The sequence below is a fragment of the Meleagris gallopavo genome, chromosome 7, assembly GCF_000146605.3.
Source record: "Meleagris gallopavo isolate NT-WF06-2002-E0010 breed Aviagen turkey brand Nicholas breeding stock chromosome 7, Turkey_5.1, whole genome shotgun sequence".
NCBI classification, from domain to species: Eukaryota; Metazoa; Chordata; class Aves; order Galliformes; family Phasianidae; genus Meleagris; species Meleagris gallopavo.
Genome location: NC_015017.2, coordinates 7,228,260 through 7,238,289, shown reverse-complemented (window position 1 = coordinate 7,238,289; position 10,030 = coordinate 7,228,260). Strand labels below are relative to the sequence as shown.

The window sequence follows — 10,030 nt, the reverse complement described above, 5'->3', positions numbered from 1 at the left end:
AGCGTTAAGGGAGCTCGGCGCGGTGATTTGTTTCGGTGAGGCTGTGTGAATGTCTGGACTGCGGCCCGTCGGAAGTTATGCTCAGAGAGTCCCTGCTCTGTGCTGTCAGCTATAAAAATGAGGATTAGCAGCAATGGAGAAATGGCTGCATTGCACTAAATTGCACCTTACTTTTTTCTCGAAAGCCTATGCATTTCTGGCCAATGAGAGCTTAGAGAACAGGAAATACAGTTTTAAGTCACATAAAGTACCAACTTTTCTATTAAAACACTCGCTAGTATAAAGTATAAAATCACTGTAGAACTAAAGCGAAGTCAGCTGTGCTGAAATTAGTTTAAAGATGATCTGATTTTTCCCCAGGAGACCTCTTGGTCAAGCTCTAAAACATCATGAAATGTTGTTTAGAAATGTGCTACAGAATGAGAAGAACAACAGCCAGCAAGTTTTCCTATAGCAAATACCAGCAAATTTGTACTTTACCACTGGACATTGGAATATTCAAAACCATTGCTTTGTGTCATGCCAATATACCCCATCTAGCAAGCTCTGTATTATGAACCCACACCTTCTCAATGAAACAGAAAGAATAGCTGTGGATTTCTGCATGGGCTTTTGGTTACGAGCTTGTTTTACGTTATAAAGATTTCAACCCATGTGCCCCATCCCAGTGAGACTGCCACTAAATAGTTACAAATACCTCATTGTTTTACAAGGCTGTAAAGTAAAATCCCAATTAAACTGAAAAACATAGAGCAAAGTACAATAAAATTACCCACAACTATCGCTGGAGCTGCACATTGCTAACAGAAGGCTTTGCTTGGAAAGGACTCCGTGTCAGCTGACTCTGGAAGCAGCTGATTTGTTTCTTGGGTTAGAGCAAAAATAAAGCAAATGCAGCACAGCACAGACAAAATGTTTATGTAAAAACATCCGACGCCATCAGTATGATATAAGCAGCTGATGTTTTACAGTAATGGCAAGGGTAAAGTACCTGAGCCCCGTGAGGAAATGGGTTTCTAGGAGCTCACATTTTAATTTGTAGTAAAGCTTCTTGGTTGGTTTCTTTCATGAACGAAGGCTGTGCTTTGAAATCAGGAATTTCCGGCTGACACCAGATATTCAGCTGTCCTTCAGCAGCTTTTAACTGCGGGCCAAAAAAAGAAACAAACAAAGATATTTTACAGCAGTCAGATCAGAAAGATAAGCTGAAGGTGAGATCTGTGCTGCTAGGACTTGTTTCAGAGCACACCGGAGACAACGGGAGAGCTTTCATTTCAATCAGGCCTTTAATATTTTGCACAAAACATAAACAAAATCACTCGATGTGAGGCTGGATCAGGTCCTGGGCAACCTGATCGAGCTGTGGTGTCCCTGTTCATTGCAGGGCAGCTGGGCGAGCTGACCTTCAGAGGTCCCTTCCAACTCTATGGATTCTATGATTCTATTCTATGCTGTGCATTAGGGTGACTATAGCAGTGCTCCAGGAAGCTTTTCATTACACACAGTTTGTGGGCATTCCCAGGTAATCTGGGCAGAAGTGAAGTCACGATGGAGAACAAAGTGGCTTTTTCCCTCCTGTTTCAGAGACAGCCAGCGGCTTTATTACCAGTATATATTATCAGCAAAGAGAAATGCTGACAGAAGAACTGAGAAATAGTCCTAGAGTGAATCAGCATATCATGCACAGCTACGAGCACTGCTGATGGTAATTGAGCACAGCTTGTTCACAGCTGGTAAGATGAGGAGCTGCCATTGCCGTGGCCTGTCTGGTTTGGCAGGGAAGCAAGAGATCCCCTTCCTCTGGATTTTCATCTAACACCTCTGGATGTGCTGCATGCATTAACAATCAGAAGGCAAAGTAATGCACAAAAGGAAACGCCAGCTGCAGAAACATATGTGCTTTTTCATACTGTGTGGGCCTTTCCCATTCTCAAAACCAGATTTCTACTTGTGCAGTATCTGCCTATAGAACATAGAACAATCAACCCTTCCTCACCTCATGAACGTTTGAACCCACTGGCAAGTATCAAATTCAGTGCGTGGCAGCAGTCTTGCAAATATTAAATTCCTTCAAGGTTGTGTGACCACCAGCAGCTGGCAAGGAAAGAAAGGCAAGAGTGCACTCTGTGGGAGGAAAGCCCACATCTTGTACTCCTCAATGGGCTCCCCTTGGCCAGTGACTTGTTGTTCTTGCCCAAGCAGGAGCTGAGATCACCCTGGAGAAGAAGGGGAGCAAAGGGAGAACTTGGATTAAACAGAAAGGGCATCTGAGGCTTTTAAAGTGGTGGAGGAAAGAGAGCGGGTTGTAAAACTGAAATGCATAAACCCACAGGAAATCGAGCTTCATTAGATCTTGCTGTCTGCAGAGCAAATTGTTTACGTGTTGCTAACATTAAGGCCGTTGAATATACGCTAAAAATATTACGACCTTGATCCTGTCGTGAGCTTTGCTGCTGCAGATTGTGGAGTGAACAAAGCCCTGCTGCCTTTGCTATGTTCTCTGCAGGAGCAAGGGAGGCTTGTGCCATTTGGCTACTGACAACCTGCAATGGGTTCTGCATGGGCCTGTCAATACGGAGGGAGGATCAGCTGGCCAGAGCTATTCAGTGGATCTGCTGAGACCTCCTCTTGCATTGGAGTCCCCAGGAAAGACTGCAAAACGTAAGCAAACAGCTCGCATGTACACACAGTGTATTCCAACAAAAAGTAGGATGCTAGAATAAGAACGCAAAGTGACTGAGACAAAAAGGAGAATTTAAACTATGATACATGCACCCATCTCTGCACATTTTCATGGTGATAGGTCAAAACAGTTTTTCACTGAGATGGTTGTTGTTGTTTTGTTTTTTTTTTTTTAATTCAGTACAGCTATATAAGGTTAACTCCCTGATTAAATTCATATCATCTACCACGTAGCTTTGTAAACGTGGGGCCTCACCAAAGCACTCACTTTTACTCAGTATGTGCAAATGTGATTTGTGATGAAAACCACTTGAGTGGCAGAAACAGGAAAACTACCTTTGGTGCTGAGGCATCAGATTCAGGGTAAGGCTCACCACTGACTTCAGAGGCCTCATATCCAGCTCTCTCTAGAGCTGAATTTGCCTAATTATAACTAGGACCAGTAATGACAGAATACAAAAGGGTCAAGTGTCAGCCAAGCGGTCTGACCTCTTCCTGCAAGAATCAGATTGATCAGGACCACTAGCATAACTTATTGGTTAGCTTCCTTTAACATCTTGGTTAAAATAGAGCAGCACCTAAGTGACACAAACAGCTGAACTCAGTTTTAAGGTCAAATATTTCTTCCCCTTCCCAATATGTGAAAACAACAAGTAATTTACTGTTGCCCGTCTCAAATTCTTGAGATGATACTCCTCACTATAGAGAGCAAAGGACCTCAGTGTTGGTGGGATTGCCAAAGATGTCAGTTACACTGAGATTCAAAGCGGTATCTCTGATCAGAATAGACTGAAAAATAAATAAGACCAGTTAAGACAAATGGAAGCAGTCATGTGTTTAGTATGTGCCCAGGACACATAGGCTGTTTTGTCAGCCATGCCACAAAATGATGAACGGGAGATTTAACATACACTGACAACGCTGTAGAATACAGTCATGTTTCAATTTTTCTACTCAGACTTATGACTAGAAACAAAAATCACTATTTACATATAAGAAACACTTTAGATATTTTCTTTTTAGTGTTATCAGTGCAATCTGAGATAAAGATTTCAGGTAATGGCACAAATTGTTTCAGAAGCATTGTACACAGCTATTTACCCGTTTCCTACAGTATCCTGGTAATCACAATGTATTTAAAATAGGACCTAACATAGAGTAGTACTCTCAGAGGAAGGCTTCAGAACATCTGTTTATTTCTGAGTCTGAAGCTGAAGACAAAATTAACACAAACAAGATCTCAGGAGATATTAATAGTTCCGTACTTACCAAGCTCATTAATAAATTCATTGGATTCCTCCCCAGCAATGTTTCTTTTCCAAACCTGGAAACCAAATTGTTGACAGTGAAGAAAAACAACATATGTTTAGTCTTCAACAGAATGTTAATTTAGGTTTAAAGAACCTCATTCTGCAGAGCGTGTATCGGCCTAAACTTCTACAAAAACCAACAGCAGTTGGAGACGCACTTCAAGGACACAGACCAGGTGCAGCACTCGTGATATACCACTGTGTTTGGCAGAGACTGAGAACACAAAGCTTGTGCCAACGTGACACGGCTCCTGTGAAACCCAGCCTGCTTTCATGAAGCAACTTGTCTTTAAAACACGAACGTGCCACTGGGAAGGTTAGTCCCTTCCACTCAATGAGGTCCTTTAGAACCGTCACCAAACAATCTTCCTCATCGTTACTCTGGTGGAACTGGTCAAGAGATAAGCAGCTGGACCTCAGCTCTATGTACTCACGGTCAGCTTGGAAGTATCAGCAGGATCTAAAAGATCTTACTAAAGGACTACTCAAGCAGAAGCAAAAGAATATCAGACTGTCTCCCACTCCCGACTATTCTTTTTTACTGCCTCATTGGATAGGACAAGTTTTCAGCCCGTGCCAAGATGCTCTGCTCATGTTAAGGCCATTTAGAGGGAAAGTGCAAAACGGGAGCAAGCTCGATCAATGCTACCAACATGAGTAGTGCCAAAAAAGTTACAGGGCAAAAGTTACACATTCTGACTTAGGCTCTGCTGTGTGTAATAGAGCAATTGACTCCAGCGTTTCATCCTACAGTGAGGAAGGGCAAAGTACTTTCTCCTCACATCACTGAGCCGTGAGCTCCCTGAGGCAAGGCTGGATGTCACTCCGTGCTTGGCTCCACGGGCAGAAGTGCTACCTTACTCTGCCTGGCCTTTCCCCACTGCTGCACATCAGGCCAGGTTCCTCTGCTGTGCTCAGTAAAACTCAGACTGAGTGCTTCCATTCTCAGAGACATCTGAAATTGCAATCCACAGCTAAAATTTTCAGCCAACCTTTTACAACATTTCCATTCTCTTTGTCTCTTGCAGATTATGATCTATTTATAACATCCCAGCTACTTCTAAACCTCAAGTAGACAGAAAATTGATGCGTCATTGCAAAGATCTGCCTTTGAGATGGTTGGGTGGGGGAAGAAAAAAATACAGGAGGGTGACAAAAGCTGAAAAACACTGTCTGTGTAACACTATTAACATGTCTCACTTTTTTTTCCTTATACCGTATCTTACAACTTCCTAAATCAGCACGTTAGGTGTGAATTTTAAGTAGCTATGCCTTTTAAAATCATTGACTAAATCTTTTCTCCCTTTTCTTCCCCCCGTTATGTTAGTAGTTGAGAAAAGGTTTGCTGCCCGCAGTGGGACAATTGTAGCCACTTTGGGGATATACAACCTACCTCCCTAAGGACTTGTTACATTGCAACAGTGTGGTGTTAACTGTTTAGTACAGAAGGCCCAAAAATAGTGACAAAGAACTTAGGAAGAAAAAAGTAAGAACTGCAAAGTAAGATGGAATTCTATTTTAGCATAATATATGGATTTTTTTTTTTCTACATAGAGAAACCAAGACATGCATCCCGTGTGAATTCTAGGAGAAAAAGAAACATCAGTATAATCTCCTCATTTCCAAAAGAATATAAGGAACTAGAGAAAGTTCAGAGAGGGATGCTCAAATGTCTGAAATGACTTCTCTGCCCAGAAGAGCGGAGAAGTTGTCAAGTAGGACAGCAGCAACATAGCAGGGAAATGGCAGGTTTACAAAGTCACGAGTTGGAAAAAGCAAGTTTATCTTTCTTCTCATTCATGGATTAGGGAACATCAAATGAAGCAAGTAGGAGGCATGTCTTCAGGAAAAAAACAGCAGGGACATTCATCCTATAGGCATTAGACCTGTGGGACTGCTTACTGCAGGTACTAGGAGTTCATAAAGGTTCTGGGTGAGGCTGGACAAGAGCATGGAAGAGAAATCATCAGGAGACTACTAAACAGTACATAAACTTCATTTGTTTCAGGAATCCCGAGTTGAAAGCAGAAGTCAAGACACATTACTCACGTTATTCTATTCTTACCCAGCTCCTGACAGCTGTATTCCAGGAGACAGTGACCTGGATCTGACTCAGCGTGCTTGGTTTTTGTTTTTTTTTTTGCTTTCAACAGCTATTATCTGGTGAACAATTTAAAGAGATTAGAATGACAATGATTCAATAGTTCTTCAACATTTTGTACCCCAGTTTATATTCCCTTCAGTTTTTCAAATCATCGTGTAGTCTTAGAATTAAGCGTTTAAGTTCAATGCTGGCTCTGTTTTTGCAGATAGCCTTTGTCATCCAATGGTTCGACGGACTGAATTCATTAGGCCAAAACGTGGCTGGTGCTACTAACTCTTGTGCTTAGCCTTAAATAATAGTTGATGGAGGCACTGTGTTAGGAAGGCATTTTTCTGAAGCCTTTCTGACTCACAACAGTAGTGTTTCTTACAAGAGCAGGTCCATTAATGCAGAAAACAACTGCTGCTGGCTCGCTCTGGCTTCCCCTCTGGATATCAGTTCTATCTCAGGCAGGAGAGCATCAGTCCAAAGTTACTTGTGCCTTCTGCAGCCCTGGCTGTTGACAGCAGCAGCAGAGGGGGCTGTTAGGGGAAGCCTTAGATCCTTCCTGCTTTGAAGCATGAATGCTCAGTTATATCACTGCAATGAGCGTGAGTGCCATTAGCCCTGCAGCTTTTGTTTCTTGTTTTTGTTGTAACTGGCTATGGGATGGTAGTGGTATAAACAATCTACCATAAACAGTTTGGAAAGCCATCGCAAAGCAGCCCTCCAGTGCCTACAGTCCCCAAGGACAGCACTCTCACAAGTAACACTGTTAATCTTGACAATTCTCAAATAAGCTGGGCTATTTATAATTTCCTTTGGTGAAAGTGAGAATGTGCGTGTGGACATAAATGTACGTGATGTAATGACTGCCTGCCTACCTCTTACATCTCTTACTTTCTAAATTAATAATACGACTGCCAACTATAGTTTCAAACAGTAATAACAGAATAATTAAATTTCAATTGCAGTGCATTTTATATCTTTGACTTTCAGAGCACTGGATCTTCAACGATAACCATATCATTAAAACAGAGCGCAGTTTGCAGAGCCTGCCTTATCTTACCCACCTTCAGATTTATTAGCTAAAGGAAACTGGTGAACCTTTGGACTCAGGGCTGGGTGGAGGTGATGGTGCAACAGCGGTGGCTGAACAAATACACATGGCTCATACATAAAAGGCTCAGAAGGAAGAAATGACTATCGGAAGGCTGAACACTAATTAACTCAAGGAGAGAGCTGAAAGTGGATTAAATTACACTTTCTTCTCCACAGAGTTGAGCTTTCATTTATCTACTCACCGACTTAAAGCACTTGCAAAATATGGCTGAGCTATGATTTTTTATTTCTTATTATTTTTCCCACGAGACACCACTTCCGTCGTGTATCTGAAATACGTGGGAAGGATGATACCATTGATCTGCAAACAGAAAGGTGAAGGTTACACAGCCAAAATCTTTGGCAAAAAGCTTCCAGGCTCTAGGACCAAGTGACATCTCCCAGGGAGGACGTGACCCTTGCCTTCGAGAAATAACTCAGCACACTCCTGTTTCTGTCTGCTATTACGCAGCGACAGAATGACAGCGCGTTGTTGCAGTCATTTTGTAGTGAGTCACTATGCTACCTACAAGTGTTATGACTGCCTATTATGAATAACTAACAAAATTAAACGTGTTACCGTGAAATAAAGCCGACTGCTTGTGCAAATACACCACAAACCTCCTGACCCTGCATACTGGGGGACCTTAAAGGACTCTGGGCTTTTTATTCCTCTGTATAATTAAGGGAATAAATAAATATAAGAGGTTCTTAGATGAGAAATACTCCTGAGGAAGAGATAGTGTGGACGAGTAGATACTTGTTTATACAGCAGTTTGTCCTTTGCTAGGAAACATCCTTGTTTCCTTCTGTACAGCTGGGTAATATCCCACGGGTGACAGCACCACCGGTTTATATGAATTCTTGCATTACATTGACAACAACAAAAGTCACTCTCTTCCCTTTGCAGATGTGAAAAGCAGATTAACAAAGTGACTCGCTTACACCCAAATAACCAAGGCAACTTAACTTAGAGCTGCAATGCCTTTGTTATCTCCAACAGCCGATTCATGTTAACAGTCGTACTGACTTCTAGGTTACATGAAATCAGACGTTACTGCAACCTTCTGGCTATTTCTTGTAGCTTAATTAAAACTTCCAACTAACGTAATGAATTTTAAGAGCAACGTTATCAGCTACAGACTTAGTTGTCAATGTCTGATTCTCCTGACTATTTAAAGAACACTGAAAATTGTATGTTGCTGTTGTAATTAAGATTGTAGACAGATGTACCTTCAAAATGCAGCTGTCTCCTACTAGGAAAGGACTGGTCGATGGTCAATGTTCCAAAAGGCTCACAGAGAGTGACAGGGATGCTTTTTAAATGCTAGAAATGTCAATGAAATCACTTTTCAGACAGTCTTAAATTTACCAGCTCATGTCTCAAGCTACTTCTGCGTGGTGCCACACACCCTAAGAAGAAGCACGGCCTCTAATTCAGGCAATTTACGTGCTTAAAGGTCTTTGCAGGCCCTAGACCCAAGCCCTGCTGCTAGCTCCTGCAGCTATCCATACAGCGAAGCAGCTTCGTGCTCCCCAAGCCTGAAGGATTGCTCTCAGCAACAGCTTTAGAAGGTAGTGCCTGCCTATTTCTTGGCAGACAGAGGTGTGTCAAAGTATGACTAAATCACACTGTGTAACATGTTATTTCTGAAATAATTATGTATTCCTACCTACTTCTCTTAGCAGCATGAACCTCCATCCCGGGCTGGCTGCTGTCACAGACAGAGCAAGTGAGAGAGAAAGAAGGTCTAGACAGAAGCCGTGGCATCATGGAAACCACCGTGTGAAAAAGAAGACTGAGATGACAAAGAGAACTGATGACTGCATAACTGCCTGTGCACAGTTCAGATCTGTGATACGCCCTGCCAGGGCTGCCACTGCTTTCTTCACCGAGCTGCACTCCCCTGGAGAAGAGCACTCAGTGCGGGGGGCTGCAGGAGCCAAGCACTCCTCCCATCACTTCCTCTGCAAAAAGCTGACGGCCCAGAATGACAGTGTTTCTTTGAAACAAACAAACACGTTCCCTTCGGCCTTGCTACGCATTCTTTCAATGAGGTTAATAATTACACCTACTTACAGGAATCTGCTAAATTGAGTTGCACTGAAGTTAGCATTTGCCCACAATTACGCCATAATGGAGCCTGGTAATTTATGCTTCAGAGCAGAATATATCTGCAGTAACCAATGATAAATGCTTACTTTTAAATAGCTAAAGGACCTCTCTTTATTCTCCTGACCTATTTTCTTCCTGATTTTTAATTTCTCTGATCTGATCTGCCTTGTTCTTTGCATCATCTGTGGCATTAAGTGAGATACTTTCCCCTGGGCAATGTTCTTCAGAGCCATTAGTTAATGAACAGCGTTAGCTGCGCCTCAGAATCAAAGAAAATGGAAAGAAATGTGAACATTTCTTCTTAATAATACATTTTCTAAGCCAAACGTAGAACTTTTCAAGTGAAAATTAATACTTACGCAAGGTGCCAGGAGAGTAACGCATCAAGGTTAAAATACACACACATCTGTGTAATAAGAAACTGTCATTCTCAGTCAAACTGCCCTGCTGAAGAGGCTTACCTAGGCTTAGAGCACCAACCAGCTCTTAACACAGACACCCGAAGTGCTCTATGTACCCATCCTGGACTGTCAGAACGCTACTAATTAATGTCAGATGTTCTTATGCTTAGGTAATGACTGGTTCCCAATGACCCTTGAAAAGGCAAAGTTTGGTACCAGATGCTGCAAGACTGAAGTGCATGACAGTTCCAGGGCACAGCAGAAAGCCAAGAGCAGTGCTACATACATGACTGAACTCCAAAAATAGTCTTGAAATTATTCTAAATGTCTTTAAAAA

General features: G+C 42.2%; 2 long non-coding RNA genes across 2 annotated transcripts; one reads left to right on the top strand and one right to left on the bottom strand.

The window, feature by feature from the left end:
- Positions 1 to 1,487: 1,487 nt before the first annotated feature.
- Positions 1,488 to 4,764, bottom strand: LOC104911635. The gene is made up of 3 exons (XR_004160279.1): positions 3,952 to 4,764; positions 1,997 to 2,216; positions 1,488 to 1,575 (listed from the first exon to the last, which is right to left on the bottom strand). It is a non-coding gene; the product is annotated as an uncharacterized LOC104911635 (long non-coding RNA).
- On the top strand, positions 2,208 to 10,030 carry LOC116216800. Its single transcript, XR_004160282.1, has 2 exons — positions 2,208 to 2,661; positions 8,863 to 10,030. It is a non-coding gene; the product is annotated as an uncharacterized LOC116216800 (long non-coding RNA).